Below are 15,687 nucleotides of genomic sequence, written 5' to 3' on the forward strand. Positions count from 1 at the left end.
TCACTCCTCGTGTAAGGGAAGGTGGACTGAGAGCAAGAAGCGCTGCTGTGAAAGAGACATTGACTGTTTCCCAAAGAGAAGCTTGCCTTGCTTTTGCTACTGAAAATGGCGACAAACCTCTCCAGTTTTGGAGGCGAGTGATTTTCACGCACCAAAAAGTTTTCTCTACGGCATCATCCGGAAAAGTACTAGTTTACCGGCCTAAATGTGCTAGGTATAATCGAAAATATATTTACAGTTGCCGAAGGAGTGGCAGGTTGTCGGTGCCGGCCGGTGTGGCCGTGCGGTTCGAGGCGCTTCAGTCTGGAACCGCGTGCCGCTACGGTCGCAGGTTCGAATCCTGCCTCGCGCATGGATGTGTGTGATGTCCTTAGGTTAGTTAGGTTTAAGTAGTTCTACGTTCTAGGGGACTGATGACCACAGATGTTAAGTCCCACAGTGCTCAGAGCCATTTGTAGTCGGTAACGGTATGGGCGTGGATATCGGCCGAAGGGTGTGGGCTCCTGTGGGAAGTGGAAGGAAGATTCGATGCGCGCAATTACATATCAATTCTGGAGAACGTGATGTTGCCTGCTGTGGCAGCAAGATTTGGCGATGATCAGATCATGTTCCAACAAGATCGCTCGTCTATTCATATGGCACGTGTGGTTAAGAGGCGGGTCGACGACCATAGTAATATTACTGTAACGGAATGGCCACCTAAAGAAGCTGACACGAATCCCATTGAGAATATCTGGGCAGAAATGGTCAGAGTAATACGAGAAAACGGCAGTCACCGTCGACTCGCCGACAGCTTTCTGATGTGATTCATGACGCTTGGAATGAGTTACTTGAATCTCCTAGTTATGTGGCTCGAGTTGTGGGCTCAATGCCCAACAGACTTCGAGCTGTTGTGGAAGCCAAAGGAGGCTTCACCAATCAGCTGTTTCAAGCTTTGTTTCTTTCTTCTTCGTCTTTTTTTTTTTACTTACAGACGTATATTTTATATAATTTCAAGGAAACGCAGTAAATGGAATGTGGACCGATTTTTGAGGCTTCATTTTGTGACGGCTAAACAGTGCTGCATCATGGGACCCGCTATTTGTCCACATGTGGCTGAACATCAGAGGTGTAAAAAATTTTGAGGTGCCGAAGTTCTCTGGAAGAATAACGTCTTTTAGACAAGGAGATGATTTTTAGTTCATTTCATTTTAACCATTCACACTATGATTTGACATTCTAATCTTTGATTTCATTTTATTATTATGTATCTTTTCTCCAGTGAAAGTCAACGGTAGTAAGTTTCAAGATATGAAGAATAACTGGAAGTTTCTAATTTGTGGAAAGCGTATTTAACAGTTAATATTTTCGACAAATCTGTAGTTATAGGACATATTAAGAAGCGAGTCAAAAATGGCATTGTGGAATGATCAGGTTGGTCTCTAAAGGGTAACGACGATAAAATAGCAAATATGAAACTATGGGTAACAACTATTGTTGATGGTGAGGAGCCATAATCGATATGTCACTTTTCCGTAATTGTATTTCTGAAGTTTATCGTCAATCCTAGGACTGACACCGATACTCTGTTTTACGTAAAGAATACAACCTTCAAAATTTATTTAGCAGCGCAGAATATTAAATCACAGTTTATAGATCAGGAACCTAATCCAACTGCCTTTAATTTTATTCTCACGGATGACATTGAGACAGTAAATAACAAGAGAAATAAGAAAACTCTCAGAATCAATATAGAGAATTCAAGTATCATGTGAATTCAAAAGTTTGCTATAATAGCGATTAATTGCTTTTTACAGACCTCTTCATGCCTACGTTTTCCGTCAGACAGACAATGTTTGACACTACGACTAACGAGGTAAACAATTTTTCCACAAATTGTCAAATTGGAAGTCGGAGAGCCAGTTACATAAATTACGATGACAACAAACGTTTTTCAAGTAAACTGATCACAGGAGGCATCCAACGCATTTATTGTGAGTTACATGCACAGTATGTAAACTGGCAACGCCACCAACACACAATACCACTAACAAGGGAACATCCCCATCGCACCGTCCTCAGATTTAGTTATAAGTTGATACAGGGGATAGGCCTTGAAAAACTGAACACAGATCAATCGAGAAAACAGGAAGAAGTTGTGTGGAAGTATGAAAAAAATAAGCAAAATATACAAACTGAGTAGTCCATGCGCAAGATAGGCAACATCAAGGATAGGGTGAGCTCAGGAGCGCCGTGATCCCGTGGTTAGCGCACGCAGCTGCGGAACGAGAGGTCCTTCCGTCAAATTTTCCCAGGAGTGAAAAGTTTAATTTTTATTTTCAGACAATTATTATCTGTCCGTCCGTCTGTGCGATGCGAGGTAACCGCGCCGTAGTATGATGACGCTACACCTAAAAAACATCGAAAGACATGACGTCAGTCGACTATAGCGCACGGAAGAGAGAGTATTCCTGCTAATGAGGCTCCCTGGCTGGCAGTTAACTGTTCGCTACTTTGGACGAGAGTGCATTAAATACGTGCGATGCATTGCGTGGGCAATATGAATCCAGCAAATATAGCTCGTGACTCCAATAACAATGTCAATGAATATTTTCCGAACTGTAAGGCATCGGAAAGTTCCTTAAGGGATCGAACGATTGTCGAACATTTGTATGATTATTTCCTACATTTGTTGAATAACAGTACGTGTGGTGATGATTGTCTGAAAATAAAAAAAATCAAACAACTAACCCGAGGGAAGACTTAAACCAACGACCTCTCGTTCTGCAGCTCCTCACGCTAACCACGCGACCACTGCGCTCCCGTGCTCAAGCTATCCTTGATGTTGCTTATCATGCACACGGACTACTCAGTTTGTTTGGTTTGAATATTTTTTTCATAGGTCCACACAACTTCTTCCTGTTTTTCGAATGATCTGTGTTCAGTTTTCAAGGCCTATCCACTGTGTCAACTTATAACTAAATCTGAGGAGGGTGCGATGGGGAGGTTCCCTTGTTAGCTATGAAACAACTGTAGCAAAACGGAGCATCCTCGTTATCCATGTGATGGATAAGAGGACTAATTCGCAACATAAATGTCAATGTAAGCATCAGTTTCTGTTGGAACGTGCTTCCCGGACCAAATAACATACATTTCCTACGTCTTCAATGCGAATCATGTAGCAAATGTAATTTAAAGGACATAAAAATATCGAGTGAATTTACTAAAATAATTATGAACCACTTGAATTTGCATTCAACAGGCAATGTTCAGAAGTCTGGTGTAGGAGTACTGCATGCTCTAATTCGAAACAACAAAAATCAACAGAGTAACTATTATTGAACGTCATCAGGTCACTCATCGAGCATTCCTATGCAGTACTGTTACTGGTGACGTGTTATGATGCCTTTATCGTTAACTTCCTAAGAAGAAATGAAAGGCTGAGCCCCACCAAAAGACGTAAACTCGAGGAGAGAGTTGCGTGAACATATTATTTTACATCTGATAAATCCAAAAGTGTGTTTTGGGCTACGAATTCTGCCCCCAGGGTGTGTGCAACACAGCTGGAATTTGTTGCCAACAACTGAGTCACCTTTCGGTCACAGTGTAAGAAAATCGAGCAACAAAACTACATCACCTGTGCTACTGCATGATAACGCACTATGTTGATTTGAGAAACAAAACTATCCAGGAGCTTGATAGGAAAGTCGTCTCTCAGGCACATTTGTATTGATAGGGAAGTCCTCTCTCAAGCACTTGTCCCTCTCGTCATATATTTGTAAAATTTTACCTTTCCCACTCTAGATCGATCAACCGTCAAGGCAATTCATTTCTAGACGAAAATACTTTTAAAACTACTCTGGTTTATTGACATCGTTAGAACAAGTAGGTTTCTACAGGCGTAGAATTTGTAAACAACTTTACCATTGTCATATCGTTTTAGATATCGTGAAAGAAAATTCTGCTGCTAATTAATTTCTCTTTGATAATTACTGTTGCGTTTAGTAAACTAATGGAAAATGCAATTAAAATATTCACTGTACTAATACAAACTAAAGTCAGCTTAATACAGAAACATCACGACGGCAGTCTATCTTAATAAAGCATTAAGTTTCTGTGAGACAATTGGGCTTATTTTAACACGAATTAGTAGGATATTACAGACTTTACACTTAGAAAAGATCTGTATTTATTTCATTTCCTGTACCATTCGTAAGTGTTATGAAAATGGGGCTTTTCATAGATAAAATTATGTATTCACAACAACAAAAAAATGTCGGCAGAAAACAAAAGTGGCATTATGAATCTGGCAGTACCGTAAGGTTTTCACTCTGACACTAAGAGTTACTGAAAGTAGCAAGAAGAATTTTGCTCGAGCGTTGTCTTACGATTCCCTTATTAAGTTTTTATCTGCCTGCTTGTAGCTGTGCTACAAAAGAATTAAAAATCTGGCTTTCAGCAAGTCTCGAAAGGCGAACAAAAGCAGCTTGCACCTGGTTACTAAGCATGTTACCTGGGGACTGGTTTTTTCTTAAAGCGGGAAGACATCCTTTTGTGGTTCAATTGGCAAATGTCAGTCAGACGTGTGACGTTAGTCTAAGCGTTTCGGTGTGTTGAATTTGTACCAATGATTTTTCTACACGTTTTTTCTGTCCCAAATAGAGTTGAAGTCTCCCATTAGTATTTTCACGTCATCTTGGTGAATTTTGCTCATGGTATTTTCGAGTGTGTTCCAGAATTTTTCAACATTGTCGGTGTTTTTCTTATTTTCGATGTTGGTGGGTTCAAATGGTTCAAATGGCTCTGAGCACTATGGGACTTAACTGCTGTGGTCATCAGTCCCCTAGAACTTAGAACTAGTTAAACCTAACTAACCTAAGGACATCGCACACATCCATGCCCGAGGCAGGATGCGAACCTGCGACCGTAGCGGTCGCGCGGTTCCAGACTGTAGCGCCTAGAACCTCTCGAACACTCCGGCCGTCGATGTTGGTGGGGACACGTGCATTGATGAGTGTATATGTTTTACTGGGGCTCTGAATGACCATAGTCATAAGTCGCTTGTTGACGGGCCAGCCGCGGTGGCCGAGCGGTTCTTGGCTCTTCAGTCCGGAACCGCGCGACTGCTACGGTCGCAGGTTCGAATCCAGCCTTGGGCATGAATTTGTGTGATGTCCTTAGATTAGCTAGGTATAAGTAGTTCTAAGTTCTAGGAGACTGATGACCTCCACTGTTAAGTTCCATAGTGCTCAGAGCCATTGGAACCTTTTGATTGTCGATCGGTGTGAATTCTTTGGCAGAGTTGATAGATCGGTGTTCGAGAAATGCAATGCCGAAGATTGGTGCGCCTTTCGTTACCTTTTGTTGTATTCTGCTCTTGAAGATGCAATGGTTTCCCTAATACACGGTTTCATTGTCAGTTAGTCGTGGTTCTTGAAGTGCAAGGATGAGAATTTTTTGTCGGTCCATTTCTTTTGTGAAATTATTTAGTTTTCGTGTTTGGATCAAAGTATCGATGTTTACTTTTAAATGCATGTTTTTTGCTTGTAGGGAAATTTACCAGAGATCTTCGATATTCTCTGTCGTGCTAACCTGGACTCCCCAGAATCCGAAAATCCAACTGCCGCCTGTCGACAGCCGGGTTGTGTACCACCTGGGATAAAGTTGACTTTGCTTGCATAGTTTACGTTTGCTTGTGTTTCATTGGTTGTGCTTGGGTGATACCAGGACCGGACAGGACCAGAGGGTGTTGAAGCCTTTGAAAGCAAATATTTTCAGCCAAGCTCATTGAGCTAACACGGTGACCAGAGTAACGGTGATTTTCACTCAGACGTGTCTGGATTTTGCGTTCAACGGATTGAGTAGCCGTTCAGGATTGTGTTAGTATTTGGTTCACCCCTAGTATTTGATTTCCTCGGTACCACCCATATGGGGGAGGGTTTCCACTATCCGCCACACGCGATTATTATTATTATTATTATTATTGTCATTATGTCTCAGCAAATCCCATATGGTGTATCTTCCCACCACTGAAATAGATGTGTATTGTTCGATTCAGTATTTCCATCACATAAATGTGGTTTATAATTACGTTACATTGCTACTAGTAGACATATTTCTCACTTTTTCTTACACAGTTGCTACCTGTTACTCCATCATAGGAATTTATGTGCGAAGCATTGTTGAAATACAGACGTTCAAATTATCCGATTTCTGTAATTTCATTTCGATACCAGATCGTTCTAATCGGATTCAGCCAGGTAGTCTTAATGTGGATATCCGACCACGACTGTCATCATATGATAGACTGTGTAAACCACATTCTTTATCGGACTGTTGAATATAGATCACTTATCTATGACAGGACCTGAATTCTTAAACACTGTGGAAAATAATAATCCGATGTGCTTATTACAAATACGTTATTCCAATATAAATATGTGAACTAACGAGATAACAGTTTATTTACAGGAGCAGAACTAATGGTTCAAATGTTCAAATGTGTGTGAAATCGTATGGGACTTAACTGCTAAGGTCATCAGTACCTAAGCTTACACACTACTTAACCTAAATCATCCTAAGGACAAACACACACACCCATGCCCCAGGGAGGACTCGAACCTCCGCCGGGATCAGCCACGCAGCTCATGACTGCAGCGCCCCTGACCGCTCGGCTAATCCCGCGCGGCTACTAAAAGTATACTCGTCCACAAAACCCATGTGGACAATTATCTGATAATCGGTCAAGCTTTGCTTTGTCGCAGCTCTTTAGGACAAAAGAATGGACAGCTCGCTGCTTTTTGCGTTTCCGATAGCGCCTACGATAAGAATCTGGTGTCACATTATGTTTCAGAGCCGTAAACTGTTTATTTTTTCACCTCATACTAAAACAAAAGCTATGATATGAGACGAGGAAATGACTTATATGCTTCTCAGGAACTTAAGTTTTTCGCGTTAATTTTCTCACTTCATTCTAAAACAAGGACGTTAATATGAGAAGAGGAAATGAAATATACGCTTCCAAGACATATTATTTCCTTGTGTGCTACTACTGCATACATGAAAGCCCTGCAGTTAATTTTTGTATGTTGGATAAATTTTGATATCACCTCACATTCCTTTGTGAGAAGGTTCCTATTTTCTTAGGATTCAAATAGAGTGGACATTTCATCACTGGTTAATATTCTCATGACTAATGACATGATACCCGTTGCAATTGCTCCATGGCACCTGTGAGTAGAGTCTCACGTTGGTTACTATAAGAACACGCAGGCAGTGATATCCGCTCACTGCAGTCAGAGCCAAGGTGATTTCTTTCTGTTTATGGCGAAGCGTCTGCTGCAGTGTCCACGCTCAGCCAACATAAACAAATCGCGGCGGCATTGGGCAGTGCTGATCGCTGCGCTTGTCGCAGGCCTCGACAACAAGAGCGCACTCTCTGCTAACGATACTATGGAGTTAATACATCTTACTTAACGTAATATGCAGGACGTGGGTTAGGTGAAAATTCAGTTTGTAACTTCCCATCGCATTAACATACTTTACAGTCATATTTGATGCCCGGTTGTCTGTCTGATGTTAATAGTATTGATTCAGATTGTGCATTAACACGAAAACTCACTCACACACACACACACACACACACACACACACACACACACACACACACACACACACACGCACACACTCATTGATTCCAGTGAGGGTGACAACTACTGTGTGTTGAACAACACATGCACCAGTCAGTTCCTCAGTTGGCGTCGAGTGGATGAGTTTTTTCAATTACCTTGCATTGCAAGAATTGTATGTAAGAGCCTGAAAGTAAATGGACTTGTATCCTAAAGAGCTGCGACAAAGCAAAGCTTGACCGATTATCAGATAATTGTCCACATGGGTTTTGTGGACGAGTATACTTTTAGTAGCCGCGCGGGATTAGCCGAGCGGTCAGGGGCGCTGCAGTCATGAGCTGCGTGGCTGATCCCGGCGGAGGTTCGAGTCCTCCCTGGGGCATGGGTGTGTGTGTTTGTCCTTAGGATGACTTAGGTTAAGTAGTGTGTAAGCTTAGGTACTGATGACCTTAGCAGTTAAGTCCCATACGATTTCACACATATTTGAACATTTGAACATTAGTTCTGCTCCTGTAAATAAACTGTTATCTCGTTAGTTCACATATTTATATTGGAATAACGTATTTGTAATAAGCACATCGGATTATTATTTTCCACAGTGTTTAAGAATTCAGGTCCTGTCATAGATAAGTGATCTATATTCAACAGTCCGATAAAGAATGTGGTTTACACAGTCTATCATATGATGACAGTCGTGGTCGGATATCCACATTAAGACTACCTGGCTGAATCCGATTAGAACGATCTGGTATCGAAATGAAATTACAGAAATCGGATAATTTGAACGTCTGTATTTCAACAATGCTTCGCACATAAATTCCTATGATGGAGTAACAGGTAGCAACTGTGTAAGAAAAAGTGAGAAATATGTCTACTAGTAGCAATGTAACGTAATTATAAACCACATTTATGTGATGGAAATACTGAATCGAACAATACACATCTATTTCAGTGGTGGGAAGATACACCATATGGGATTTGCTGAGACATAATGACAATAATAATAATAATAATAATAATCGCGTGTGGCGGATAGTGGAAACCCTCCCCCATATGGGTGGTACCGAGGAAATCAAATACTAGGGGTGAACCAAATACTAACACAATCCTGAACGGCTACTCAATCCGTTGAACGCAAAATCCAGACACGTCTGAGTGAAAATCACCGTTACTCTGGTCACCGTGTTAGCTCAATGAGCTTGGCTGAAAATATTTGCTTTCAAAGGCTTCAACACCCTCTGGTCCTGTCCGGTCCTGGTATCACCCAAGCACAACCAATGAAACACAAGCAAACGTAAACTATGCAAGCAAAGTCAACTTTATCCCAGGTGGTACACAACCCGGCTGTCGACAGGCGGCAGTTGGATTTTCGGATTCTGGGGAGTCCAGGTTAGCACGACAGAGAATATCGAAGATCTCTGGTAAATTTCCCTACAAGCAAAAAACATGCATTTAAAAGTAAACATCGATACTTTGATCCAAACACGAAAACTAAATAATTTCACAAAAGAAATGGACCGACAAAAAATTCTCATCCTTGCACTTCAAGAACCACGACTAACTGACAATGAAACCGTGTATTAGGGAAACCATTGCATCTTCAAGAGCAGAATACAACAAAAGGTAACGAAAGGCGTACCAATCTTCGGCATTGCATTTCTCGAACACCGATCTATCAACTCTGCCAAAGAATTCACACCGATCGACAATCAAAAGGTTCCAATGGCTCTGAGCACTATGGAACTTAACAGTGGAGGTCATCAGTCTCCTAGAACTTAGAACTACTTATACCTAGCTAATCTAAGGACATCACACAAATTCATGCCCAAGGCTGGATTCGAACCTGCGACCGTAGCAGTCGCGCGGTTCCGGACTGAAGAGCCAAGAACCGCTCGGCCACCGCGGCTGGCCCGTCAACAAGCGACTTATGACTATGGTCATTCAGAGCCCCAGTAAAACATATACACTCATCAATGCACGTGTCCCCACCAACATCGACGGCCGGAGTGTTCGAGAGGTTCTAGGCGCTACAGTCTGGAACCGCGCGACCGCTACGGTCGCAGGTTCGCATCCTGCCTCGGGCATGGATGTGTGCGATGTCCTTAGGTTAGTTAGGTTTAACTAGTTCTAAGTTCTAGGGGACTGATGACCACAGCAGTTAAGTCCCATAGTGCTCAGAGCCATTTGAACCATTTGAACCCACCAACATCGAAAATAAGAAAAACACCGACAATGTTGAAAAATTCTGGAACACACTCGAAAATACCATGAGCAAAATTCACCAAGATGACGTGAAAATACTAATGGGAGACTTCAACTCTATTTGGGACAGAAAAAACGTGTAGAAAAATCATTGGTACAAATTCAACACACCGAAACGCTTAGACTAACGTCACACGTCTGACTGACATTTGCCAATTGAACCACAAAAAGATGTCTTCCCGCTTTAAGAAAAAACCAGTCCCCAGGTAACATGCTTAGTAACCAGGTGCAAGCTGCTTTTGTTCGCCTTTCGAGACTTGCTGAAAGCCAGATTTTTAATTCTTTTGTAGCACAGCTACAAGCAGGCAGATAAAAACTTAATAAGGGAATCGTAAGACAACGCTCGAGCAAAATTCTTCTTGCTACTTTCAGTAACTCTTAGTGTCAGAGTGAAAACCTTACGGTACTGCCAGATTCATAATGCCACTTTTGTTTTCTGCCGACATTTTTTTGTTGTTGTGAATACATAATTTTATCTATGAAAAGCCCCATTTTCATAACACTTACGAATGGTACAGGAAATGAAATAAATACAGATCTTTTCTAAGTGTAAAGTCTGTAATATCCTACTAATTCGTGTTAAAATAAGCCCAATTGTCTCACAGAAACTTAATGCTTTATTAAGATAGACTGCCGTCGTGATGTTTCTGTATTAAGCTGACTTTAGTTTGTATTAGTACAGTGAATATTTTAATTGCATTTTCCATTAGTTTACTAAACGCAACAGTAATTATCAAAGAGAAATTAATTAGCAGCAGAATTTTCTTTCACGATATCTAAAACGATATGACAATGGTAAAGTTGTTTACAAATTCTACGCCTGTAGAAACCTACTTGTTCTAACGATGTCAATAAACCAGAGTAGTTTTAAAAGTATTTTCGTCTAGAAATGAATTGCCTTGACGGTTGATCGATCTAGAGTGGGAAAGGTAAAATTTTACAAATATATGACGAGAGGGACAAGTGCTTGAGAGAGGACTTCCCTATCAATACAAATGTGCCTGAGAGACGACTTTCCTATCAAGCTCCTGGATAGTTTTGTTTCTCAAATCAACATAGTGCGTTATCATGCAGTAGCACAGGTGATGTAGTTTTGTTGCTCGATTTTCTTACACTGTGACCGAAAGGTGACTCAGTTGTTGGCAACAAATTCCAGCTGTGTTGCACACACCCTGGGGGCAGAATTCGTAGCCCAAAACACACTTTTGGATTTATCAGATGTAAAATAATATGTTCACGCAACTCTCTCCTCGAGTTTACGTCTTTTGGTGGGGCTCAGCCTTTCATTTCTTCTTAGGAAGTTAACGATAAAGGCATCATAACACGTCACCAGTAACAGTACTGCATAGGAATGCTCGATGAGTGACCTGATGACGTTCAATAATAGTTACTCTGTTGATTTTTGTTGTTTCGAATTAGAGCATGCAGTACTCCTACACCAGACTTCTGAACATTGCCTGTTGAATGCAAATTCAAGTGGTTCATAATTATTTTAGTAAATTCACTCGATATTTTTATGTCCTTTAAATTACATTTGCTACATGATTCGCATTGAAGACGTAGGAAATGTATGTTATTTGGTCCGGGAAGCACGTTCCAACAGAAACTGATGCTTACATTGACATTTATGTTGCGAATTAGTCCTCTTATCCATCACATGGATAACGAGGATGCTCCGTTTTGCTACAGTTGTTTCATAGCTAACAAGGGAACCTTCCCATCGCACCCTCCTCAGATTTAGTTATAAGTTGACACAGTGGATAGGCCTTGAAAACTGAACACAGATCATTCGAAAAACAGGAAGAAGTTGTGTGGACCTATGAAAAAAATATTCAAACCAAACAAACTGAGTAGTCCGTGTGCATGATAAGCAACATCAAGGATAGCTTGAGCACGGGAGCGCAGTGGTCGCGTGGTTAGCGTGAGGAGCTGCAGAACGAGAGGTCGTTGGTTTAAGTCTTCCCTCGGGTTAGTTGTTTGATTTTTTTTATTTTCAGACAATCATCACCACACGTACTGTTATTCAACAAATGTAGGAAATAATCATACAAATGTTCGACAATCGTTCGATCCCTTAAGGAACTTTCCGATGCCTTACAGTTCTGAAAATATTCATTGACATTGTTATCGGAGTCACGAGCTATATTTGCTGGATTCATATTGCCCACGCAATGCATCGCACGTATTTAATGCACTCTCGTCCAAAGTAGCGAACAGTTAACTGCCAGCCAGGGAGCCTCATTAGCAGGAATACTCTCTCTTCCGTGCGCTATAGTCGACTGACGTCATGTCTTTCGATGTTTTTTAGGTGTAGCGTCATCATACTACGGCGCGGTTACCTCGCATCGGACAGACGGACGGACAGATAATAATTGTCTGAAAATAAAAATTAAACTTTTCACTCCTGGGAAAATTTGGCGGAAGGACCTCTCGTTCCGCAGCTGCGTGCGCTAACCACGGGATCACGGCGCTCCTGAGCTCACCCTATCCTTGATGTTGCCTATCTTGCGCATGGACTACTCAGTTTGTATATTTTGCTTATTTTTTTCATACTTCCACACAACTTCTTCCTGTTTTCTCGATTGATCTGTGTTCAGTTTTTCAAGGCCTATCCCCTGTATCAACTTATAACTAAATCTGAGGGCGGTGCGATGGGGATGTTCCCTTGTTAGTGGTATTGTGTGCTGGTGGCGTTGCCAGTTTACATACTGTGCATGTAACTCACAATAAATGCGTTGGATGCCTCCTGTGATCAGTTTACTTGAAAAACGTTTGTTGTCATCGTAATTTATGTAACTGGCTCTCCGACTTCCAATTTGACAATTTGTGGAAAAATTGTTTACCTCGTTAGTCCTAGTGTCAAACATTGTCTGTCTGACGGAAAACGTAGGCATGAAGAGGTCTGTAAAAAGCAATTAATCGCTATTATAGCAAACTTTTGAATTCACATGATACTTGAATTCTCTATATTGATTCTGAGAGTTTTGTTATTTCTCTTGTTATTTACTGTCCCAAAGTCATCCGTGAGAATAAAGTTAAAGGCAGTTGGATTAGGTTCCTGATCTATAAACTGTGATTTAATATTCTGCGCTGCTAAATAAATTTTGAAGGTTGTATTCTTTACGTAAAACAGAGTATCGATGTCAGTCCTAGGATTGACGATAAACTTCAGAAATACAATTACGGAAAAGTGACATATCGATTACGGCTACTCACCATCAACAATAGTTGTTACCCATTGTTTAGTATTTGCTATTTTACCGTCGTTACCCTTTAGAGGCCAACCTGATCTTTCCACAGTGCCATTTTTACTTGCTTCTTATTATGTCCTGTAACTACAGATTTGTTGAAAATATGAACTGTTAAATATGCTATTCCACAAATTAAAAACTTCCAGTTATTCTTCATATCTTGAAACTTACTACCGTTGACTTTCACTGAAGGAAAGATACGTAATAATAAAATGAAATCAAAGATTAGAATGTCGAAGCATAGTGTGAATGGTTAAAATGAAATGAACTAAAAATCATCTTCTTGTCTAAAACACTTTACTCTTCCAGAGAACTTCGGTACCTCTCAAAATTTTTTCAGCTCTGATGTTTAGCCACATGTGGAAAAATAGCGGGTCTCATGATGCAGCACTGTTTAGCCGTCACAAAATAAAGCCTCAAAAATCAGTAAATAAAACTATTCTTGTACAGTTGCTCCGAATCGCATATACCAACCGCCCTTTGCTGCGACAACTACTCAAAGTCTATTGGGTATTTGATTTTGTTCTGCTTTTTCGGGCCTCCTTACCTCTCCTTCTAGCCCAACCTTTGTTCTGCAATTACGTCTTCATCGGGGAGCTTCTCCTCAACATTTTTATTTTGTGCTGAACTGTTTTGTACCCTTCTTGCATACACACGTGTGTCACGTATTTTATAGAGACTGAATGAATATTTAAGGTGAGTATTTCTTCTCTTATCAAATTAAATATTACATATCTTGCTGTGAATTAATTTGTTTGTCCCCATTCCACTTATTGCGTTTCCTTGAAATTATATAAAACATAAGTCTGTAAAAAAAAATCGCGTATAGCCTCCTTTGGCTTCCACAACAGCTGGAAGTCTGTTGGGCATTGAGCCCACAACTCGAGCCACAGAACTAGGAGATTCAAGTATCTCATTCCAAGCTTCATGAATTTGCTGATTTGTCGTGCGTTGACAAATGGGTGGTTCTCACTGAAACGGCGTATCTGCTGATCCTGAGCTTGCGTTGTTTTGCGGCGACGGCCATGAGGCCTCCCATTCAAGTTACCACTCTCTTCCTTTCGTCTGATCCACCTGGCTACCGTCGACTTGTGAAGACCCATAGTTCTCGCTATGTCGGCATTTGAAGATCCCTCTGCATGGAGTATTATAGCGCCCTTGTCTGCCTCAGCCAGATGGGCCATTTAGCGTTGACTGAATGATTCGTCGCGGTTAATATTGGCTGCGGAAACAGCGCTGGCAGGAAACAGACTGCCTCCTCCAAGATGGCAGCCGCAACGCAGTGGCCAAGTATGTGTAACACGGAAATCGATGGCATAAAAGACAGATCGCAAGCCCGTGCCCGTGTCATTACATAGTGGAGCAACTTAGAATCTCTAATTTTTCTCAGAAGTGACTGGTCCACTCTTGTCATGTCTTATCCTGATAAATATTACATGAAATGAAATGTTTACGTTTTGCATATGCGGCAGGCCTGAGGCAAGAAACATTTCTGAAATATCTGAGGCAACCTGAAGAACACTTCGTGAATATTATCTGTAGAAGGTTGCCTTATAAGAAGGAAAACGTGTTTATCCCCGCTCGCCGTGTTTCCAGGTGGCGCAGTTTACTCGGAGGCATACATAATTCTCGCCGGGCGTAAGAAGCGACTCGACGAGCTAGGGGAACTCGCCAAATGTCATAGGCTGATTGTCCCGAAACTTTGCTCAGTGAAGGAGAGGACAAAATAAGCGAACATGTGTTTCGGCTTATCTGCAGACACTCGACCGTTTCCGAGAAAACGACGGTCAAAGTTATCAACGCGCTGTTGCTCTAGTGTAGATACCTTCTGCAGCCGAGAACGCAATTGAAGCGGTGGCTACCGTCGTTCCTTCTTAACAGTGATTCCCGTGTTCGATACCATATTGGGTTTTTTAATTATTTTATTTTCCTGCCTCTCTATCAGAATTATCTACGAATGTTTTTTTCTAAGTTATGTTGAAATAATGTTGTCATTATTCGCCAATTAACTTTATGTGTAATTAATGAATTAAAAAGTAATAAACGAATGAGACAAGCTGATCTAACATCATCTGGGCTGCCTCATGTATCGTTATAACCAAATATTTTATAAATGTTAATCTAAATTCAGATCCGATGATGGCACCTTTAGTGTGTTGAAACCGGTTATCCAGTAAACAATATTTAAGCGATCTTGGCTTCTGAATTATTTCTACAACAGAGTGATCGCCCCACTACGCACTGTGTGTTCCCTTTTTAACTTATTTCTTTACACAGTAAATTAACTGACGAATAACGACAACAGTGTTTCAACATAAATTGGAATAAACATTCGTAGATAATTCAGAGAGTGAGGGGAAAAAAAAGGAAAAACCGGGTTTCGAACTCGCAGCGCAAAGTTCAGAAATCGCTATGGTAGCCGCAGAGCCACCGCTCCAGTTGAATGCTTACCCGCTAAGAGGTGTCTACACTATAGTAACAGCGCATTGAAAACTTTGACCGTCGTTTTCTCAGAAGCGGTAGAGTGTAAGCAGATAAGCCGAGACACGTGTTCGCTTATTTTGTCC

Source organism: Schistocerca nitens, chromosome 7 (genome assembly GCF_023898315.1).
Source record: "Schistocerca nitens isolate TAMUIC-IGC-003100 chromosome 7, iqSchNite1.1, whole genome shotgun sequence".
Lineage (NCBI taxonomy): Eukaryota > Metazoa > Arthropoda > Insecta > Orthoptera > Acrididae > Schistocerca > Schistocerca nitens.